Source organism: Carassius auratus, unplaced genomic scaffold, assembly GCF_003368295.1.
Source record: "Carassius auratus strain Wakin unplaced genomic scaffold, ASM336829v1 scaf_tig00018990, whole genome shotgun sequence".
Taxonomy (NCBI): Eukaryota; Metazoa; Chordata; class Actinopteri; order Cypriniformes; family Cyprinidae; genus Carassius; species Carassius auratus.
Genome location: NW_020524918.1, coordinates 156 through 22,592, shown reverse-complemented (window position 1 = coordinate 22,592; position 22,437 = coordinate 156). Strand labels below are relative to the sequence as shown.

Here is a 22,437-nt window from a genome sequence, read left to right as displayed (position 1 = left end):
CGTCTTAGAATGATTACTTAATATAATGTTCCTGTCAAACTTGGATGATTTCAGACATTAATGTCTCTCTTCTTTTCTCATGTGTTGAAACATAGAGTATTATGAAATAGTTACTCTATATTAGCTGATTCACATTTGAATTTTTCTTTGTTGTCCTGTATAGCCAATTTGGAGACCATAAAGAGGTTTATATACAGTAAGTGCATCTGTGTCATATTTTAAGATCTAATGGTTTTTCACTCTTGCAGTGGCAGTGCAACTGAGGAACCAGAAGGTCACAATACCAAAAAGCAGCAAGAATGTAGTGAGAGTGTCCAATTCAGTCTCCATTCCTGTTCTCACTGCATTCACTGTGTGCTTTGAGATCGCCCGCACAGCCCAGAAGAGCACAGAGACCATCTTTACCTTGTCTGATGCCTCTGTGACATCCATTTTGGCATTTGAGAAGACCGTGAGAGGCATGGAACTGTTCATCGACGGTTCCATTTGCTCTGTAAATGACCTGCTCACCAGCTCAGACATCACATCCAGCATGACACCCATGTGCCTCACCTGGACCAAGTCTACTGGCCTTGTGGCAGTGTACTTTGGAGGCCGATATCGAGCCAAAACCTGCGCAACTTCTCAGCTTTACACCTTGCGGAGTGGGGGAGTCCTCCAGCTTGCAGGAAAAGGGTCAAGCTCGGTCAGTGTGGACGATCAGAATTTGGATGGCTTCATATACAATTTCCGATTATGGGATTATGCCATGCCCTACTCCGAGCTGTTGGCCCTCAAGTGTGATGCTGTGGGAAACATCATCGACTGGGAACAGCGCTACTGGACTATCCCAGGCAGTTACACACAGACCGACAGCACACTCAGCTGCAGTGAGTAGATGGTTTCAGATTCATAACCAGTAGAGATTAAACGGAGAAACCAACTCAATGCCTTATAGGCCTAGTCATGCCCACTAATACAGTTTTCTAATAAATATATGAGATAAATAAATTAATTGAATTAGTACATTTATTTATTGTATTATACAGTAATTATTCAGATTTTGATTGCAAATTTCGTACACTCACGAAAATTGTTTGGTACAAGTAGAACACTTTGTTTGTCTGATTACTTTTTTTTCTGATTAGTAATTTCTTCCTACAATTGATATGTTAATAATATAATTCTAAAATAAAATATAATAATAAATTTAATTTGAGAAGTGAACCGGCGTAAGAAAGAGAAAATCAGATGTACAAAGTATTTGAAAATACAAAGATATGGCAAGTTCATTTCTGTAAATGCACCCAAGATACCTACCCAAGGTGGTCGTAGACTGAATCTAATCACATCCAACAAAGTTGTGCATGTTTTTGTTTTTTTTTTTTTTTTTTGTTTTTTTGAATGGCTATATTACACTCAAATAATATGTAAGTGCTGTTGTCCATTTTACATAAATATGTGTCATTGTAATCAGACTGGAAACAAGGTGAAATGTGTAAAAAGGTGTAAATGCAATCTAGTTAAAGCATATCCAGATACTTTCCAGATGTAAATGGATGTTATGCCAAGTTTGAAGGGAGCCCTTAGTTTGTCCATTCCTCTTGCAAGTTTTGATAAAAAGTAAACCAATAAATAAAAATGCAGACATAATCTTCAGAACCATTTCTCATCCCGCTACCTAAGACAGTACTTTTAAAGTCCTTTAAATGCCCTCCAACTTTCAGTGTATAGAGGAATCAGTTTTGGGGCGAAATAGAGCAAAGGCAGGCATGACTCACATGTATAACAAGCCTCACCAGGGACTGCTTTCTTCCACTTAGCTAGGTTCCTGAAACTCTAGATGCCCAGCACAGCTTGGGTCAGCAGCCCATGGAAAAAAAAAGTGTTGCTTTAAACTATGGCGCCACAGATCAAAAGAATTAACTAACTCAGCAACTTTCTGTGCTCTAAGACAGATAAAGCCATACGTCCTGTGTCAACATTTGGTCTGTGTTAGTGATGGATGTAGTGTTGGAATTATTTTCTCTAGATAAGCAGTTAAATTGCCTATATAAATACAGAGTTCCTTTAGATATAACATATAATATAGTATAATATAATATAATATACAGTGGGCTTTAAAGCTCTGAAAATGCTGTTTCTTCATTGTTAATTTTATTATTAGCATGAAAATAATATGAGTGAAAAGTTTAAGTGGAAAATATGCACATGTATTATTTGATTTGCCCCACTTTTGCTTTGTGTAAAATCCTGACGACCATATTATACCGAATAATTTGAAAATGATAGCCTTGATTGATCAGCGTCTTGTGCATCACAAATTACACAAAAGTAATATCTCATAAATAACCACTGCAGAAGCTTTTTTTATTTATTTGTCATACATTTGAGCTTTGCTTTGTTTTTTGTTTTGTTTTTTATGAAAAACTTTTAAACTATTTGAAGCAATGTTTAATTATTAATAAACTTTATTTCCAGACCCAGAGGGATCCATAGTACAATACAAAAACACATACATAGAGAAGAAAAAAAAAAAAAAAAAAAAAAAAAAAAAACACAATTAATAAATATACAAGAAGTAAAAAATTAACCCTCCACAGTGTTCAGTGTCTAGCATACAGACATGTACACCATTGGTTCCACAGTCTGGACGAAAATCTTACAGAACTTCGTCTAGGGTTAGCCAACACAGCAATTAGATCATTTTTTGACTCAGACACCCTACCCATAAATCTAAACATTAAGTTACGCAAGACTGCAGCACAGGTAGGTACCCCAGCACTAACAAACATATGGCTTGCACTGGAGTCTCTTGGGACTCTTAGCAGCAGCCTCATGCTGTCATTATAAGCCACTGTAAGCTTTCTAATGCTATCTTGCTTATAACGGCACCAAAGATAGGCAGTATACAACGGTGTACAGTATGTTCTAAAGAGTGAAATCTTCACAGGGACAGAGCACATACTAAACTTACGACACAACATGTTCGCTTGCACATACAGCTTACGACGCTGCCTATAAATATCCTTGTCATCAGACAGGTCATTTGCAATAATATGGCCAAGATATGTAATATCTGTGCATACATCAAGTACAGTACCAGATAGATAAAAATCAGGAAAATGAGAATGTTTATCATCTCTACTTCTTATAGTCATAATTTTACTCTTTTTTGGATTATACTTTATATCAAAATCTACCCCATACTGTGTGCATAGTCTCAAAAGCTGTTGTATACCAGCACTATATGGGCTAAAAATGACCAAGTCATCAGCGTACATAAGGTGATTAATTAGTGAGTCACCAACCCTACAACCTGTACCACAAGCATTTAAAATCATAGACAAATCATTCATATACACATTAAAAAGAAAAGGAGACAGAATTCCACCCTGTCGAACCCCATTGGTCACTTTAAAGGGAGCCGTTGTTACACTGCCCCATTTAACTCTCATTGTCTGATGAGAATACCAATAGACCAAGATTCTAATCAAAAAACCAGGGACCCCACTTTTAATCAATTTTAAAAACAATTTTTGATGATTAACACGGTCAAATGCTTTAGAGGCATCAATGAAGCACAAGAACATTGTGGAATTTTGTTTATTATATCTATCTAAAATTTCCTTTAGTGCAAAAATACATAAATCAGTACCATGCTTACGTTTAAAACCAAATTGATTATCCGTAGACAGGACGTACCTCTCAAGTCTAAACAGAACAACTGTCTCCAATACTTTTGACATAACACTGGCCAAAGCTATTGGCCTATAGTTATCTGAGCTATTCAGCTTCCCCACTTTATCCTTGATAACAGGTACCAGCTCAACAGCCAGCATAGAATCAGGTAACTCCCCATGTACAAAAAACCCTGTGTAGCACATAGCCACCAGAGGACACAGTTTCTTACTTGCAAATTTAAGATGTTCAGCTGTAATATGATCCGGACCACATGCCTTATTATCCCTTAGCTTCAATATTGCTTCATGGATTTCAGAAGAAGTAATAACAACATCATCATTATACTCCACATTATCCACCACAAACAGATTACTTTTTACACAGTTTAGTAGTTCACAATAATGTTTCCGCCATAACTGTGAAATTTCATCAGGACCACTCACACCATCTATATTAGACGGAAGAGATATTTTGGAATTATTAATAGTTTTAATTTCTTTCCAGAAATCATTAACATTATTATTTTGCAGCTTCCATGCCAGTGAATCAGACCTCATAATGTTTTCATTTCTTTTAATATAGCGAAGTGCACATTTAAATCTGGCATTAGTGCTTTTTTTTGTTTCAAACAAAGGGCCATGCCTACTTTTGCCTGACTCAGCCCATTTTTTAAAAGCATTACGGGCCTCTACATGAAGCTCTTCTACGTATTCCTTCCACCCTGGCTTAACAATACACAAGTTTTTCCTAGGTTTATATAGAGGCCTACTCGAAATACTGAGAGACTCCACAATAGCTTCATACAGAGAACATAAAGCCTTACAGTGTTGGACATTCTTACAATTCATATCCCGACACAATAAGGCATCATTTGGGACCTCAATATTGGCCAACAAAGCATCTGAATGATCCACATATCTATTAAGATCCCGCTTAGAGATTTTTGACCAATTTATTTTCTCTACATCAATGCCATTGTCCACAGGCAACAACACCGGTATAGTGCCCGTGTTCAGCACCACGAAAAAAGGTATATGGTCCGTAGTAGCCAGATCATACTCAATCTTCATTATGTCAATGGAGTCATGGGCATCCACTGTACAAAGGCAGTGATCTAGCCAGGAAGTAGAGTGCCAGGCCTCACTGATATAAGTATAACTATCATTTGGCAATAGTACCTTACTAGATAAAATTAATCCACTGTCTGTACAAAACTGCAATAAATGTTTACCAAATGAAGAGTTTGCATCAGTAATGTCAGCATTCATGTCACCTAAAACATATATACAGGTGGATGAATTATCCTGAATAAAAGACATAATGAATGCCAATCTACTGAGGTACTCATCCTCATTAAATATGCACTCATATGGCATATAAACATTCAAAATTATTATCTTCCTGTCATTACAACACAGCTCAATACCAATGGCCCAATCAACTCCCAATCTTATAACACTGACCAACTGATCATATTTTTTATTCCACAACGTAGCAACCCCCCCAGGAATTCTCCCCCGGACAACTTTAGCACTTAAGTCTGTTGTTGATTCACCCGCTCCATGAAAGTTACTATGCAGGGAATTTAATCCATCCAGTTCTTGTTTAGCAAGGAACGTCTCCTGGACACACAAAATGTCACATCTCTCCATCAATTTGTCCACAACGACACGGCGTGATTTATCAGTATCACTGTGGCCAACACGCAGTCCGCGCGCATTATAAGACGCAACACTAATGTTCATATTGATTAATTAATTACATAGCAGCAACTGCAGACTTACTCCCGTGTGGAGCTACAAGTGTACCACCCCGCTCATTGCCCAAGACTTTGGAGCCACGGGCCTCATAATAGCGGCGAACATAAGTCCCGTCGGGCCAGAGTTTTGGATTGTATATATCAGCAACATTGTTACATTCAGCAGTAATGTGAAACGAGCCATACCTGCTATGGGCCATCTCAATCTTCCGACACGTCACTATTCCATTCTCCAGTTTCTCAGATAGATATCCACGTAGCGTGCCAGCATCCAGCGTGGGAGAAAACCTAGTGGCAAACACATTCACCAACTTTGTTTTCACCACTCCAATGTTGCTCTCAGTACCGGTACCAATTATTCCCACATTCCTCTGCCCACGTTTAAGGTGATTTTGCTTGTTGTGGGATTTCCGTGGCACACTTATAAGGGACCCTGATTTTTTGCGACCTTCTTTCACAACAACACTCCACTGTGAGGACTGTATTTGTGATCGTGGCGATGTTACTGCTACATCCAGGAGCTCCTGCTGTTGAGCGGCACCCTCCAGTCCCTTCACCCCCCCACATGAGCTGCTGGCGATCTCAGTATCCAGACCCAGGTGACAAGGCTTCCCAGCAAAAGACGTTGTTAACTCCTCCTGTCGATCAGGGCCTGCACGCTCCGACATCCCTTCACATGCGGTGCCATCAGCCCCTATATCATAACCCGATGTGCAGTGCGTTTCCACCGCAGTCACTCGGCGATCCATGGTCGCAACAATTGTCCCCAAGTTTTCACCCACTTCTGTCTGTATTTGCAATGCCCTCCTCAGGCCAGAAACTTCTTGGTTCAGCTGCTCCATTCGGCTAAGCAACGCCGAGGCATCCATATGGCCAAATCCCACAGGTGGCAGTTCATCCAAATAATGTGAAACAAACCGCGGAATATTCTCCCCACACTCATTTAAAACCTTCAAACAGGCCTTGATATTATTCACGTCCTTCTGTGGACCTTTGTGTCCAATACAGCGTAGCGTGGTATCCGGGCATACATCAAACAAAAGCCGCTTGGACTCCTCTATCCACTCAGATGAAAAGTTATTAGTTGCTAGCAAAACAATCTCATCATGGCTTAACGTCTTCATTTTAACCACGATGAAATTTAACAGTTCATCTTCCACTATCACCTTCCCATTGTCCGTTTTATAAATTGCCGGTTTTGTACGGGGGCAAGCCGAGCCTCCACCAGCGGCTCTCATCAACACTGCCGCCATCATAATTAGATTTTGAGTCCAAGATTTTCAATGTGGACTCCCACTGTTTACTTGTATATAGTGTGATTCATGTTTTCAAAAGCTTTTTAATTACCTGTCCATTTCAAAGCATGAAATTCCTTTGATAGATACTGTATGCAGTTTATTTGCATAACACAGCCATTGGCTAACCTGAACTGAATTAAGTGCTTATGCTAAAAAAGGCAACTAATTTCTCATTTTCTTTTGCAGTCTGTTACCCAAATTGCATTCACTTAACAACTTCAACTAGTGGTGAGTGTACTTCTAACATGGCTAATATGTGCATAATTGCTTGGTTTGAGCTCTGAAGGTTATGCGTAATGTCTACACAATGTAATTCAACGTGGCTGTTGACTTCAAACCAGTATGACTTTCTTTACTTTCTGTTTTTTAAGGACACAAAAGGTTCATTTCCAATATATCACTGGTTACTCTCTTCTATTGATGTGAACTGAATGGAGACTGAAGCTTCAAGTGTCATAAAGAATGCAAAAGCACCTAAGCAATATCAGCACATCTGGAGTCCATATATCGGCTTTGTGAATTTTAAGTTATTGTTCACTGAAAATCTTCATCTTCGATGAGCTGTTAATGATTTTGAACATGGGAACCAGATCTGTCCACTTCTAAAATAAATAATTTAGCCTGATTTTGTGAATTGGATCACATGATTCATTTAGAATATCTGAATCGAAAAAAAATGATTCCTTCATGAATTGTCTTTATGATAATGGTGCTTTTTTCATTTTATTGCTTGACAATCCTTTCATTATTTGTGACCTTGGACCACAAAACCAGTCTTAAGTCTCAATTTGTAGAAACTGAGATGTATACATTATCTGAAAGCTGAATAAATAAGCTTTCCATTGATGTATGGTTTGTTGATAGTACAATATTGGAACAATGGAACATGATCTTGACTCAATATCCTAATGATTTTTGGCATAAAAGAAAAATTTATAATTTTGACTTATACAATGTTTTTTTTTCCCCTATTGCTAAAAATATACCCCAGCGACTTAAGACTCTTTGTGGTCCAGGGTCACATTTTGAAAAGAGTGGACAGAATATTTTTGGAAATGTACCTTTTTGGTTCTCTTCTAAAGAAAGTCATAAAGGTTTGTGATAAAATGATGGCGAATAAATAATCCCACTGAATGAACTACATTCTTTTTTTCCATTCATTCATTCAGAATTTTTGCCATTTCAGTGCTAGACCTGTTCCAGGGCATTTTTGCTAGCATTTTTTGACCTTGTCAGGAGAAGTGTAAGACCCCCTCAGCCTACTGCAGACAGTTAGACGCTGGAACCTATGACACATAACTATTTCCTTTGCTCAGTTACAGCCAGCTGTGCTTGTGATGTTGGCATAAAGTCAAGAGGTCTGTGAAGTTGAGCCCGGAGCAAAACTAATGCTGTCACTAATTAGCATGCTTTTAAAATGCTACCCTCCCCTGTCTTTCCATTGGCTACTCGTGGTTCCCTCTCATCCTTTGACAAGACCAGTGGGAGACAGCGATCCAACCTTGCATGGAAACACAGCAGAGGAGACTGTCTTTAAAACAGCTCAGGTTTTTTTTTTCTCCCTCAACCTGTCTTTTACACAGGATGATCAGAGACTCTGCAATATAACGCCGGACAGTTGATGTCTCCCTTAATATATTTAAGAGCTCTTAAATTTACCCTGCTACTTCATTCAACTACTTTAATTGACTAAAGCTTAACCAGTAGATTAGCATTTCACGTTGAGGTTTTGCATTTGTCTTTTAAATTATTTCGAAGATTTGGGTGTCTTCATGCATTTAAGCTTGTTGTTTAAACACAGCTTGAGCTTTATGCCAGAAACTATTGGATGAATTGCAAAACAAGATGCAATTTTGTATTTCACCCATCCCTAATGGATTTGTGTTGAGAAAAGGTGGCATTCCTTGTGCCTTGATCAAACCAGCCCGCAGAACACTTCTGTCATTCAGCTGTGGCATTTCATTCAATTCCACCTGAGTTGCTGATGTTCAAGTTTCAGTGTGGACATTTTGAGGTCACATGCCATTGTCAAAGCCCAGAAGAGTGCTGGGAAATTTATGACACTTTTACAAATCCAAAACTTGTCCTAAGGTACACTTTATGAGAGTTTATGGGTATTATTTAGATCTAATAGATATTTTTATGAATGTTGAATATAACATGTTTTCACAATATAAAAATGTGGCATCCTCATACTGGGTATTAATTTAGTTTCACTTCAGTTTCAAATGTATTTGATCATAAAATGTTATATGTTATTTTTCTAATATTTCTTAGGCACTGCCTTAGCAACTCTTTCCCCGGGAACCATGGGTTGTGCTTCCCCTGGACTTGGCTGCCCAGGTAGGAAGAAACATCCTTATTATAACTTTTCATGCTAAGAAGATTCCTCAAAGCATGTTTTGCTACATAATTAGTTGACCTATTATAAACCCTTATTGTCTAATCAAAGTCTTGACCTTTTTGACTCATTTATATGACTAGTTTCCATTGAATCTTAATTACATTGGCAATTTTAACACTAAAGAGTTTAAAATACAATCATTTCCTTGAATATTATATATAATACTGATTGGCAAGTCTTAGTCCTTTAGTTGTGCGTAAGCAAGCCAAACAACCAGTTTGCCTTCCGCTCATTAACTGAATTGGTGGCCAGTAAACGTCTATCATCAGCTGGGAACCATGAGATTTCTCAGGCCTCCTGTCCTTAATGGCCAATGAAGGTCATTATCCCATGCTTCTTCCACGCTGGTCTACTATAATTTCATTGTGTAATATTCATTCCCATGAAGTACAAAATAATTTTGTCTTCTGGGGTGAGGAATAGCCTTTAATTATTTTTTATTTTTTATTTTTCATCACATGTTTGCAGGAGCAACCTATCATGGAGTTAAAATCTATGCAGAGAAATGAATATCAGTGTACTGTATATATAGAGTATGATGTTTCACTAAATTTGGATTGGGTTTTGGCTTTAGAAATCACAGGTAACATATATCACTGCCTCCTTGAAATTTCACAATGATTAATTACATATAACTGGGAAAAAAAATCATAAGTGGAAAAAGACAGACTGAATGTGTATTTCAAGACAGAATTTGACTTACTGGGTGTTTGTAAAAAATTAGTAGTAACAGACAGTAAATTGTGAGGAAAACATGAGAACTAGCAGGCAAACATCTCCCTTTTCAGCACATTGTGTGCAGTCATCTATTGCCACATTTTTCTTGCCATTAAATAGTTTTAAAACATTTTTGGTTATTCACTTTTTTTCCATTTTCATGTCACTCTATGCTTGTAATGCACACAACATTAATGCACAAAACATTTGTAGTTCATTTGCTCCACCAGTTGTTCTTGCATTTTTGGTTTCACTCTAACCTCCATTTAATGCCAGTCTGCCCTTCTTCCATCCCTGCCACCAGCAACATTAACTGTTACCACCGCTTCCATTGCCACCACTAACATGATTCCTATTAATGCAGCAACCCATGGTAAGCATTCACATCTGCCTTCTCATCATTTTATGCCTGTGTTCCTTTTGTTTCATGATGGTTGTGTCTTTTGCCTATTGCAGAACAGGTGGTGATCAACCCATTTGGAGAACCTCATTATTAGCTGCGAAAAATTATTAGCTGTTTTTTAGTTGTTGTTTTTTTACGCTCCGGAATAGATTAGAAAAGAATGCCAATGCAAATGGTTGCTTTATTTGGTGAATTGGTTGAATCACAACAGCCTACTGATTTTGAGTTTTTTTTTTCCTGTCTTAGTATTTCAGTTTACAGATGATTTACAAGTTAGTAAACAATATGAATTGCTTTTAAATGTCCTTTTTTTTCTTCTTTTGTTCTGGCATCAAATAATGCTGCAACAGTGCAGTTTATTGTTTAAATTTAAATAGATGCCAAATGAGGCAGTTTACTTAATATAACTGGGGATAGTTTACCTAAAAATATATTATTTATCCTTGTGTTGTATGTGTGTGTGTGTGTGTGTGTATGTGTGTGTGTGTGTGTATATATATATATATATATATATATATATATATATATATATATATATATATATATATATATATATATATATATATATATATATATATATATACAGGTATAATATATATATATATATATATATATATATATATATATATATATATATATATATATATATATATATATATATATATATGTATATATGTATATGTGTATATGTATATATGTATATGTATATATATGTATATATATGTATATATATATATATATATATATATATATATATATATATATATATAGGTATATATATATATATATAGGTATATATTGTTGTATGTCTTCTGTCAAATCAATCATTTCTTACATCATTAATTTCTTCACTGGCATGCTCCACGTCAAATGCATATCTATATTTTTAATGTTATGTAGCAGATAACCCAGTAGATTATCTCTATTTTCTTCATCAGCTCTTACTACTACTCTTTCATACACATCTACTTCTAGCATGCCTCTAACCACAACATCTGGTAAGCAGAAATCTAGGTTTCCTGCTGTTTTATATTCCGTTTAATGAGGTATGATAAATGCCCTCACTAATACATGTATGTGGCTCTGCCTCTTTGTACCAACACTAGCTCTACTCACACAAACTACTAGCACTAAATCACCTACTACTGGTAAGCTAACAGTTACTGACCAAAATACTTATTTTTATTTAGCCATTAACATATGCTGTATATTGCGTCACTAACCAAATGTTTAACATGTCTGTGTGTGCCATCTTTAGTATCTACTATTTCATCTTTATTCAGATCTAACCCACCACCTATCAACCCTGGTAAGACATCACTTCTAACAAAAGATGTATTATCAAATGCCAATTTTATTAGCCAAATTACTCAGTTATTTATAAAGATTAAAATAAACAAAAATGACCAATAAAAAAAAAAAAAAAATGCATGGCGGTGTATGGACCCTTGTCTCATGTCCTCATGCATAGTTTTACCTAAACCATGCATCAGTCACTTAATCCATTCCTTCATCTGCAGCTGCTGCTACTAACTCACCTCTGCCCAACCGCAAAACCAATGGTAAGCCAAACCTGTTATCTCACGTCATACAGGGCTTGCTTGTGCTTACCAGGGAATGTCATTGCTTAACTTTCATTTTGGCAGAATGGGAACTGCTAGTTTGTTTAAATGGGAACAGGAATTAAAACAATTGGTTAAATGTTTTGTATACTTGTGGAATATTAGCTTAATTATCTACTAGAATATTAATGATTAATTGTATAAATAAACATATTACTGATTCTAATTTGTCAAGTGTATGTTATGATTAAATTAAATCAGTTTATTTTTTATTTATTTATTTAATTCTTTTTTTCCAATTTTGACTTGACGTGTACTTCCTGTATGTTCTGCATCTGTCAGAATCTTGAAAGCTTAATCTGTTTTCTTTTTTCCTTTTTTCCAAATTGGACTTGAGTTCTACCTCCTGTGTGTATCTGTCAGAATCTTGAAAGCTTTTTGTGTGTAAATATATATATATAATTTATTTGTATTTTTTTATAGGTCATTGCAGTTTTTTAACACTCATCTTCGCTCTTCTCTTTCGTTGCATTTTCTTAAATTCCCTAAACGTGTCGAGCTAAAACCTTTCCGGGCAGCCAACCAACAGTTCTCTTCTGTTCTCTTGCTTTTAGCAAAGCTACATTTCAAAATGAACTACCATTCATGTTCTTTTATTTTGTGCATAGTACTCTGTGTACTATATTATAATCTATTTTATAATTAGTGGCTTATTTATGATTCTAATATTATCTTTCTATCCTTCCTTATGCACCAACATTAGCATTGCTTTCCAGACAGATTTTCTGAAGTCCTTTTTCTGCTGTATAACTTCCTTTTTGCTTTCTTAACAGTCATCGGTTATTTTTTAATCACTGGATTATGCTTGTGGGTTTTTATAACATTTTTTGTGCTTGTTCTATATTAGAATGGGATTTTTTTCCAGGTTGGCTTTCCAGTAAATTGTTCTGTTATGTGGTGCACTGTGTATCTGCAAAGATAAATAATATCCTGCTCTGACCTATTAATTTTTACCAAATCTGAGATCCTCTGCTAAATAACTGAGCTGGAGCTGAGAAAGAGAGGGCTGCATTTTTGTGGTCACTACTGCTGTTTACTCCTCATGCTGAGACTCCATCCACTAGCTCTCCCCCTGCTAGGCCTCTTGTTGCTTCTGGGCCCCGGGGCCCCAAAACATCACTCAGCTTCATCTCCACACCCCTCATCTGGTCCGTGAGGAAGAAAGTTGAGGCTGCTGTCACCCGGCCACACAAACGTCCCACCATCTATCTGACCAAGCCACCTGCCCAATTGACAATAAGCATGACAAATGAATCCCACTTGCTGAAAGCATCTACAAATAGCCTCCGTTGCTAAGAAAACAGACTCTACAAGCATGAGGCCAGCCTATTCCCAGGTGAAGCAACCATCTGCTCACAGTCAGAGTGAAGACTTTGAGTCTTTCCAGGTGCCATCACTCAGCAATCGTAAGAATAAACCACTAGCTCCCCAACTGGTCCTGAGTGATAGTGACAACAACAGCATGGAGGTACTTGATTATCCATCTGGTTTTGGCCCAGAGATGTTTTTTACGATATTGACTTGGATGATGATGTCTTCAGCCTGTTTGACTTTGATTCCACCTACTCCCTGGATGAAAGCTTGGCCACTACCATCCCTCATAACATGTCTTTTTCAGAGGTAGAAATTGTGTCTGCATCCAACACCACAGCTTTTAGACCAGTGAGACAAGCTGTTAGCAAACAGGAGCATTTACACAGTCAGTCAGGCCTTAGTTTACCCTGGGCAATGTCAGAGCTGGCACAGGTCTAAGAGTGGCTGGAGACAGATAGCCGCTGGACACTTATCCCGTCTCCCACCATGACTCCGAGTGAAACAGGTGTGCAAATGAACCAGCCTGAGCTCAAGAGTCTCTCACACCAAACTGAAGCATGGCCAGAGCAGTCGCCCACACACATTGTGGATTTAAAGCTAACAAGTACTGTGCCCTGGCAGCTGCCATTGAGGACACCTTTAAAGATGTGCAGCACGGTCAGAAAAAGTCCACCATCGAGCCCACAAGGGTTACACATGACCAGGTGGAAACTTTAGCAGAGGGTAATGTCAGGACAGGCTTTACAGAACCTGAGTATAGTCTTACCGATACCACCTCTTCCTATTCTTCATCAAACTCCCAACAGAGCTCTTTCGACTATCTCCTCGATCAAACTATTTTGCTGATAGAGCCTTTGGCAGTGAGCCCTCTCATTCCACAAGACAGCTATTCCTTCACAACAGAGACACTTGTTATCTCCTCTTTCACTTCTTCTCATTGTGTTGAGCTGGTGGCGGGACTGCTTACGGATTCAACCCACAGTGCTGCCACTTTTACTGAGCCCCTGAATTCAATGCCCACTGCAGGGTTTCAGAGTGACTCCTTAATGACAGAGGCCATCCGACCGAATCTGTTGTCTTATTCGCCTCACACTGATGTTTTCCAATCTCTGACACCTGGTTCAGCCCAAAGTCTCTTTATCTCTGATGCCAAAAACAACACTGACCTGGTTTTACCCTCAGTGAACAATCAATTCATCCACTCTGAAAACCCCCAATCTGTTGACTCCAGCCAATCCCCAACTCTTAGTGTTCTCACTGTGTATCCAGGCATCACGAGGGGCATTTCTACATCAATAGTGGGCAGCCAGTCTAAATTAGATTCACCTCTGGTGCTGGTGCTGGAGCCATCGCGTGTAAACAGATTGCCAGAGACCATTTTCAGAGGCTTAAGCAGGCAAGGCGATGTTAAGCCTTCAGAGGCTGATCTGAGGGACTTGTCACATATGCCTCACATTTCTGTCAGTGCTATTTCTGAATTACCTCACAGTTCTGCGGTGGCCCTGACAGATGAATGGAGAGGTTCTCAGTCTTCACCCCTTAATTCAGACTCCCAAATGAAAGTGGAAAGGATAGATGTGTCGCCCACATTCGATTTGTCCTCCCAGAACATTTTTGACCTAAGCACAGAACATGGCATGTTCACGTCAGCATGGTCAGGCTACTTCAAAGCCAATGGGGAAAGATCCCAAATTACATCACCTGAAATATTTCCCTCAATTTTGTTCAGTTCGATAAGTAAGAATGGACCAGATGAGGCCTCACCTTATGAAACCAAATTCAGACATCAATCGGAGACGATGGACATCTCTAACTTCATAGAGCCTGGAAATGTCCTTTCTTCTCACTCTACAGGAGAGGTTGATCCTGATGGATTTGTTATTTCCAGTGCATATAGTCGAATAAGTCCAACCCACAGATATGTTGAAGCCACAACTACCACATGGTTTCTCAACACAACTTCTTTTCTAGATGTCTCAGAAGGCTCTAAGTCATTAAACAAAAACAGCACACGTGACTCTATTGATTCACATAGGAACTTTGCATACATGACCACTGGGCAGATCGTGAGCCAGTCAAACACTATTCAAGACTATGAATTGTTTAGAACTACAGATAGACATACATTTGAATCTTTGTCAGAGAATGTGCCACACACTCATCATCCTTTACAAATGACTTTGCCTGTTGCGGATCTGTCATCTCACACCCCACCAGACCCTGCTTTTCTTAAATTTTCCACCTTTACAAGCAGCACGCCATCAGAACTTGCCTCCGTTCCAGTCATCCAACCCTCCAAATCAATGTACATCTCAAACAGCCACAGTGAAGACCTTGCTGGACAATAAACATGCCCACTCCTCAACAACAATGCGGCCATTTTGGGCCAAGAATGAATCAGCAAACCCCTCCAGTCACAACAAAAATGTGCTCTTGTTCACCCCGCAAACACTGCTAGCAAGACACATCCGTCTCTAGCTATTGATGACCAGTCTTTTGTCACCACAAATGGCACAGTCAACACCCCAACCAAAGGAGTCAGCGCAGATTTTGGCTCTGTGCATACTGGTGCCACCAGTGGGACCGCTACAGACCCTCATGAATTGGCCCCATGTCCATGTAAAGCTCCCTTTCATATTACATGTCTGTGTGGACTTTCAACCGGGAACAGTATGTTTTCTAATAACAATCTAGACCTTAGAAAGAAAGATATCTTCTTTTATAAATCATAGATCACCCTTTTAGTGATCATAGAATGATGGTGGTTCAATTTGGGGAGGGGATCAGTCTGCCGCCTTGGTGTGCAAATACAATTTTTATGATTCCATGTGATTTACTAGTAGTAGTAAGATTAACAATACCCAGTTCTGACAATCATTGAGTTCCAGCGCTCTTCAATACTGGCTGTTACTCACTCACTCAAATTGGGTGCATAGGTCTCTTGTAATTGTCCAGATTTGTTTCATTCATCCTTCTTAGGAGACCGCTTTGTTTAATTATTTATTTTACATTGAACTGTTCAGCCTTACTTTCAAGAATGATCACTCTGATGTAAAATACAGTGTGCTATCTAAGAAAGCTCTCTCAGATTTTCAATTTGTGGAAAAAAGTTTTGAAAATATCATTATATTAGTAGTCTCCTAAGAAAGTCTTGGCATGGTGTAGTTATGCATTATCAAGTAGTCCAGCACTAACAACTCGAGATACATGAGAGCCATCTTGTGATAGAAGTGCAGCATAGCAGTAGCTCTCCAAATACATTGCTTAGTGAATCAGGGTGTTTTTTTACTGCCAAAGTTTATATACTAAATTTGTTTTTACAATGCTTTGGGTAGATTTAATTTAGAAGATCTGTCTTGAGACCACATTTGTTTCAAAATAGCTACCAAGATGAAGACTTAATTTAGAACTACTGCTATGCAACACAGAAAAATGTGAATTGAGTAAAGTTTTGATTGATAATTTAAAAAAAGTACAATATTTTCCTTTTACAGAGGATATTTTTTACAGAGTATTCCTTGTGGTAACTGATGTACAAGCAAACACCCCAGACAGAGATGCTAAGACGATGATATCTCAATGGGTATATTTGTATTTTTTTTATTTATTGTATATATATGGATTGTTTCACTTTTAAATACATTTTAAAACTCCATATATGGAAATTAAAATAACTGGTTACTTAATGAAATTTTAAATCTTTCCGAACAAGCCACTGCTTACTAATCAGTTTCTGTAATTTTTACAGCTCAATCAAACATTTCAAAACTGGATCTACAGAGTTTATGTTAAAGGTGTCAGGTAGGATTCTTTTTTTTTTTACTTGAAAGTGTAAATATTAAAAGTGTTTTATTTAATGATTTCATAAAATTTCATTTTGTTTAATGATTGTTCACAATCTCACCCACTCCAACCTAACACCGTTCTCTCAAGAGCCACAACTATACGGTAAACATTTGCATACTGCTACCTTTTTGTCTGATTTTTCTAACATAATAGTATTATTGATGCCTAAAAAATATATGATCTTTCTTTCTTCTCAGACAAACCTACATGGCCCTGCTGGTGTATAAGAATACCACTGATGCAAGTCTGGCAGAAGCAGAGATTGAGAACAAACTGAGAAATGCCCCTGCAATTGGAAATGGCTTGATATTGGACAGTGTGACTGTGAAATTAATGGGTATGGCATGCTCCATAGTGTTTAATAACAATAAAGTATCCCTGTAAATTATTAATAAGCACTTGCATACAGTACTGGAAAAATAATTATTACTAATTATTACTGAACTCCTATTAAAATATGATATGGTATTTGTCTTGAACTTACACTCTGATACCCGGCAGCATGAATGTACCATCACACCACAGCAAAGTTTTATTTATCAAAGCCCTTAGACTTTAATCACATTGTTAATAAATGATTTATATCTTAAGTGCAAAATGGGATATAACTACTGAGTGCACCTTTAAGGATAGTTGAGAAATTTCAGGAAGGTGGCTCTTCCTTAAAGAAACATTTGTAAGTGAATCATTTTAATTTTTGTTTCTGTTTGTCTTACCTCAGAAAACTGTCAGGCAGAGGAGTTCCCATTCCATTACAGATGGCCACAGAGCAGACCCACAGTCACCCAGTATGTCCCCTGTTTCCCTTACAAAGAACAAAACGCATCCAGGACTTGGTGAGTAAATTCTGATACTTTCTAATATAGGTGCAGATGTGAATAAACTACTAACTGAAGTGGTTACAGCCAGTTATCATGTTTTAGCTGGTGTGTTAGAAAAGTCAATTTAATATATATATTTTTTCCCTTTAGCATGATTAACCAGTATAATTATACATCATATTGGACCCTGCCGGACCGTGGAAACTGCACTAATATAACAAACATTTTAGTTTCACAAGGTAGGTTCTGATACGCACTGCACACATTAATCTGAAATCAAAAACAGCTTCAGTAACGCTAACTTTCAAATGACCAGAGAATGCAATGGAAGTGGCCGTGCAGCTCGCTGACATCACTAATAATGAGCTCTCTAAGGAGGAGGTGACAGAGATTCTCATCAAGTTGAAGGAACTTGTGAACATAGCCAAAATCAACGCCACCCTGGCCAGCACTGTGGTCACTATCATCTCCAACGTCATGAGCAGCTCAGAGGCCGCTCAAAAGGACGCCTCAGAGACGTATGTGCTCTTACCTACACTGTAGAAAATGAAGAGTTTGCATGACTTTTTGGAGTTGAATATGTTTGGTTAAATATCTTGACTTAACATCGTATGTCCAGATGTCATCTGGCACTATTTTAACAGTTAACTGTTTCTCTTCAGTAAGTCTAAGATTTCTTATGCTGGATCAACTTAAATTTAGGTTTTACGGTTTTAAAAGTATATATGTGGTTCAATATTGCATTCTTCTTTCTACATATTATTTGAGAGCAAAGCATTATATTTTTGTGTCATATCTGTCTAAACATTTTCAGTTTCACTGAAGGGTCTTGTATGTTCAATCTGGAATTTTTTTAATCTTCTCATCTGAGCCTGTTGTTTTTGTATCGGCATGTTCAGAGCTCTCAGAGCAGTGGATGAATTGGTGCAGAAGATTGAGTTCGATGGACCCTCACTAGCCATCAAATCCAAATATCTGGCTGTTGGAGTTTCTGCTCTAAACATCAGCAATTTTAATGGGACCACTTTTAGTGCTTTTATAGCCACAAACCAGACATACCCTCAGGTAAATATCCTTCAAAATAAAAAAACATTCACCTCTCTGCTTCATGTCTTTTGATGTGAGATTTGACATATCATTTTACAAGTATGTGAGTTTTTTTTTCTTTCTTTTTTTTCTTGATGGCATCTGTTTCTGGTTATGCATGTATATTTAAGCATGTGCTGCACGCAAAATTAGCTTAAGACTTAAGACTTAATGTAATCTTTAGCAATTAAAGCAGTGTAATGAGAGGTGACGTGTATGGACCATGCACAGGGGTTGCACCCATTGATTAAGGAAAGTTGTGGGAGGAAAAAGCAACATTGAACGGTTTGAGACGGACTCAGAAAATTACACATTTCTCTCTTCTCAGAGCATGAGTCTCAGAATGTATATTTTTGCAAGTGGATGTTCTGTAATTTTAGCATGCTCACCCATTTAAATTGTTGTATTTTTGTGTCATTTCATGTTTATAGTTGAAGTTTAACTCAATCATTGGAACTGTTTAAGGGATTTAAAAGAATTAAAAATACAAATTAGCCTAACAACAGTTTCGATTGTCAACTGAAGGCCCCATTTCAGGGCAGTCTTACTATTTTTATATCTCCAAGAATGCATCATTGGTTATTCAACCAGAATCTAACTTGAGCTCTATTAATGGATTCATTACCACTTTATTCTGGCAGAGGGCATTAACCTCTTCAAATGCAATCAAACACATGTAGCTCTGATACCATTATTACACACATTATGGTATAACGCAAGTAATTTTTCTCCACAGATCGATTTGAGTCAGAAGCCCAGAATGCTTTGGCTGTGGTCACTTTACCTCCAACACTACTGCACAACTTGAGTAATACGCAATTAGGAAAGAGTGTCCAGAATAAACTTTATGTTTCTTCAGCAAGACAGGACTCTTTCAGGTTGAGAATGAACCAATTGAGCTTTTTTTTTATATTTATGGTTTTCTCTGAATAAGTATTTGTGGTCCATTCACATTAAAATAAGGCTTTATTTAAGACTGAAGAACAATATAATTTTGACAGTTCTCATTGATATTTCTGTTAATAGCAACTTTGGATGGCTCATGGTATGGTAATGACTCTCTAGATGTTTTCTCTGTGCTAAGTTAACTAACTTTTAAGAATAAACTCTAAATTGTTCATTACATTGTGTAACATACACTACCATTCAAGCTTGTTTGGGGTCAGTAAGATTTTGAAAAAATACATTTATACTTAGATACTTTATAGTCTTTTACATGGTTACAAAATATTGCTATTTTAAATAGATGCTGTTCTTTTAAAATGTCTGTTATTCCACAGAATCCTGAAAAAGCGTATCACAGTTTCATGAGAACCTAATCAGTATATCAGAGTGATTTCTGAAAGATGTGACACTGACAGCAGTGGTTGCTGAACATTTAGCTTCGCCATCACAGAAATAAATCACATTTTACAATTGATTAAAATAGAAAATAGTTATTTTTAATTGTAATATTAATTTAATTTAATTGTAATTCACAATATTACTGTTTTGCTGCATTTGATCAAATAAATGGAGCCTTGATGAGCATAAGAGGCCTTATTAAAACTTATAAAAAAAATTTACCAAACATGTGAACTGTATGTCTTGAATTCAATTAACATGTATGTCTAATGATATGTTCCTTTTCTTTGAATGCATCTTTTGTCACTTACTAATAGCTAACAAAAATGATATACTCTGTCCATACTTAAAAAAAATGATGTGTTGAGCTATAATTTTGATGTGCCTGACTCTAACTTTTGATGTGCCTCCCTAAAAACTAAGATGAGCAGATTTGTCTTGATGATCTGTCTCATATCTTCACAGGCTCGGCAAAGCAATGGCATGTCCTTGAACAGCTATGTGGTGGCTAGCAGTGTTGGTAACTTCACAATCAAAAACCTGCAGGATCCCGTCAAAATAGAGATTGCCCATCTGGAGTACCAGGTCTTCAGATTTTATTTATTGAAAATGTATAGTATTGACAGTTTTTGTAACTGATACGTTTACAGAAACTATGGTTTCGGTGATATTTTTTTTTTTTGGAGTAATTACAGTAATCATTCATTTTATTAGTTTAAATTCCCATCAATGAGGTTTCAGAGCAGTAGTTTTCTTCTAAAAGATTATTTGTGCAAGCAAACTAGAACAATGGTGTCCAACACATCTAAATGTGTCTGTCTGACTGTCCTCCAGAGAAATCCGAAGCGTCTTTGTGTGTTTTGGGATTTCACCCTTCAAAGTGAAGGTAAAATAAATGATTTATTTGGCCACAGTTTAAGCATTAAACAGTCCAATAGGAGGCTTTACTCAATGGTCTTACAATAATTGTATAATATCAATTTGTCTCCATTAGGTCACATAGGGGGCTGGAACAGTGAAGGCTGCGAGGTCAGTTCGGAGTCCAACAGCAACAGGACCGTTTGCTTGTGTAATCACCTCACACACTTTGGCATTCTAATGGTGAGATTTGTTGGATTGGCAACACAATGACCCAACAGAGCGGTTTCATTTATTAAGACTCAAGCAACATTGATGTGTCGTATATGTCATCTAGAGTGGCTAACAATGCCTTAAACAGACAGGGCCACATAGTTGGCAAATAGCTAATCAGGAGGCTTCACTGTAGTGAAGTGATGTGACATTCAGTGAAAATTCAGTGTGGCACTGAAGCTATCAAGACTTTGCACATTTATAATATAAGGTGCACTTTGTTCATTCTGCACCAGTGTGTCATTTGAATGTACCAATATACAATATCAATATACAAGATATCAGGGGCATTGTAGAAATAATGAATTCACAGGTAGTCATTATTCATTTCATGAGCAAAAATGACTAATAACGGGGTTTCTTAATATGTTAATCTGCTCATAAATAATATAATAAAACAGCAATAATAGAAAAAAACACTATTTTTTGTACTATTGATTTGTTTGTGTGTAAAATTTGTTTAATTAGAAAATATATTCTTTACATTTATCTATAGACTTGTCTTTCAAATGTCAGGAATTGTCACTGATAACTAATCACTAATGAGGCTCTCGTGTCTGATCAGTGTCATTATTGATTAACTACTGTATGCTTCACTTTTGTCTCTTAGGACATTTCTGGAGCTTCTGCACAGATAGATGAGAAGAACAACAGGGTTCTCACCTTCATCACCTACATCGGCTGTGGCATCTCAGCCATTTGTTCCGCAGCAACACTGCTCACATACATCGCTTTTGAGTGAGTGTCCTTCAACATCTGACTAGGATACAAAATCTGCATCTTTGATTTTATGCCTCTTTATAATGGAAAAGAAAAAACAAGTCAATGATTTACGTGTATTTAATTTTTCTTACACACATTTAAACATGTTTTTAATGACTCATCTATGTTGTGACAATATTACATTTTTTATTTTATAATTACATAAAACCACAGATTGATCTAAAATAAAACAAAAATTAGACTGATGACTAGTTGGCTAAATGCTAGTTGGTCAAACTTTTACTTAAGACACTTGAGTCTAAGTTT

At 37.2% G+C, this 22,437-nt stretch overlaps 1 pseudogene; it reads left to right on the top strand.

Annotated features, from left to right (window-relative positions):
• LOC113076126 (adhesion G-protein coupled receptor G6-like) overlaps nucleotides 1–22,146 on the top strand; it is a 32,603-nt pseudogene extending 10,457 nt beyond the window's left edge.
• Nucleotides 22,147–22,437: the final 291 nt, after the last annotated feature.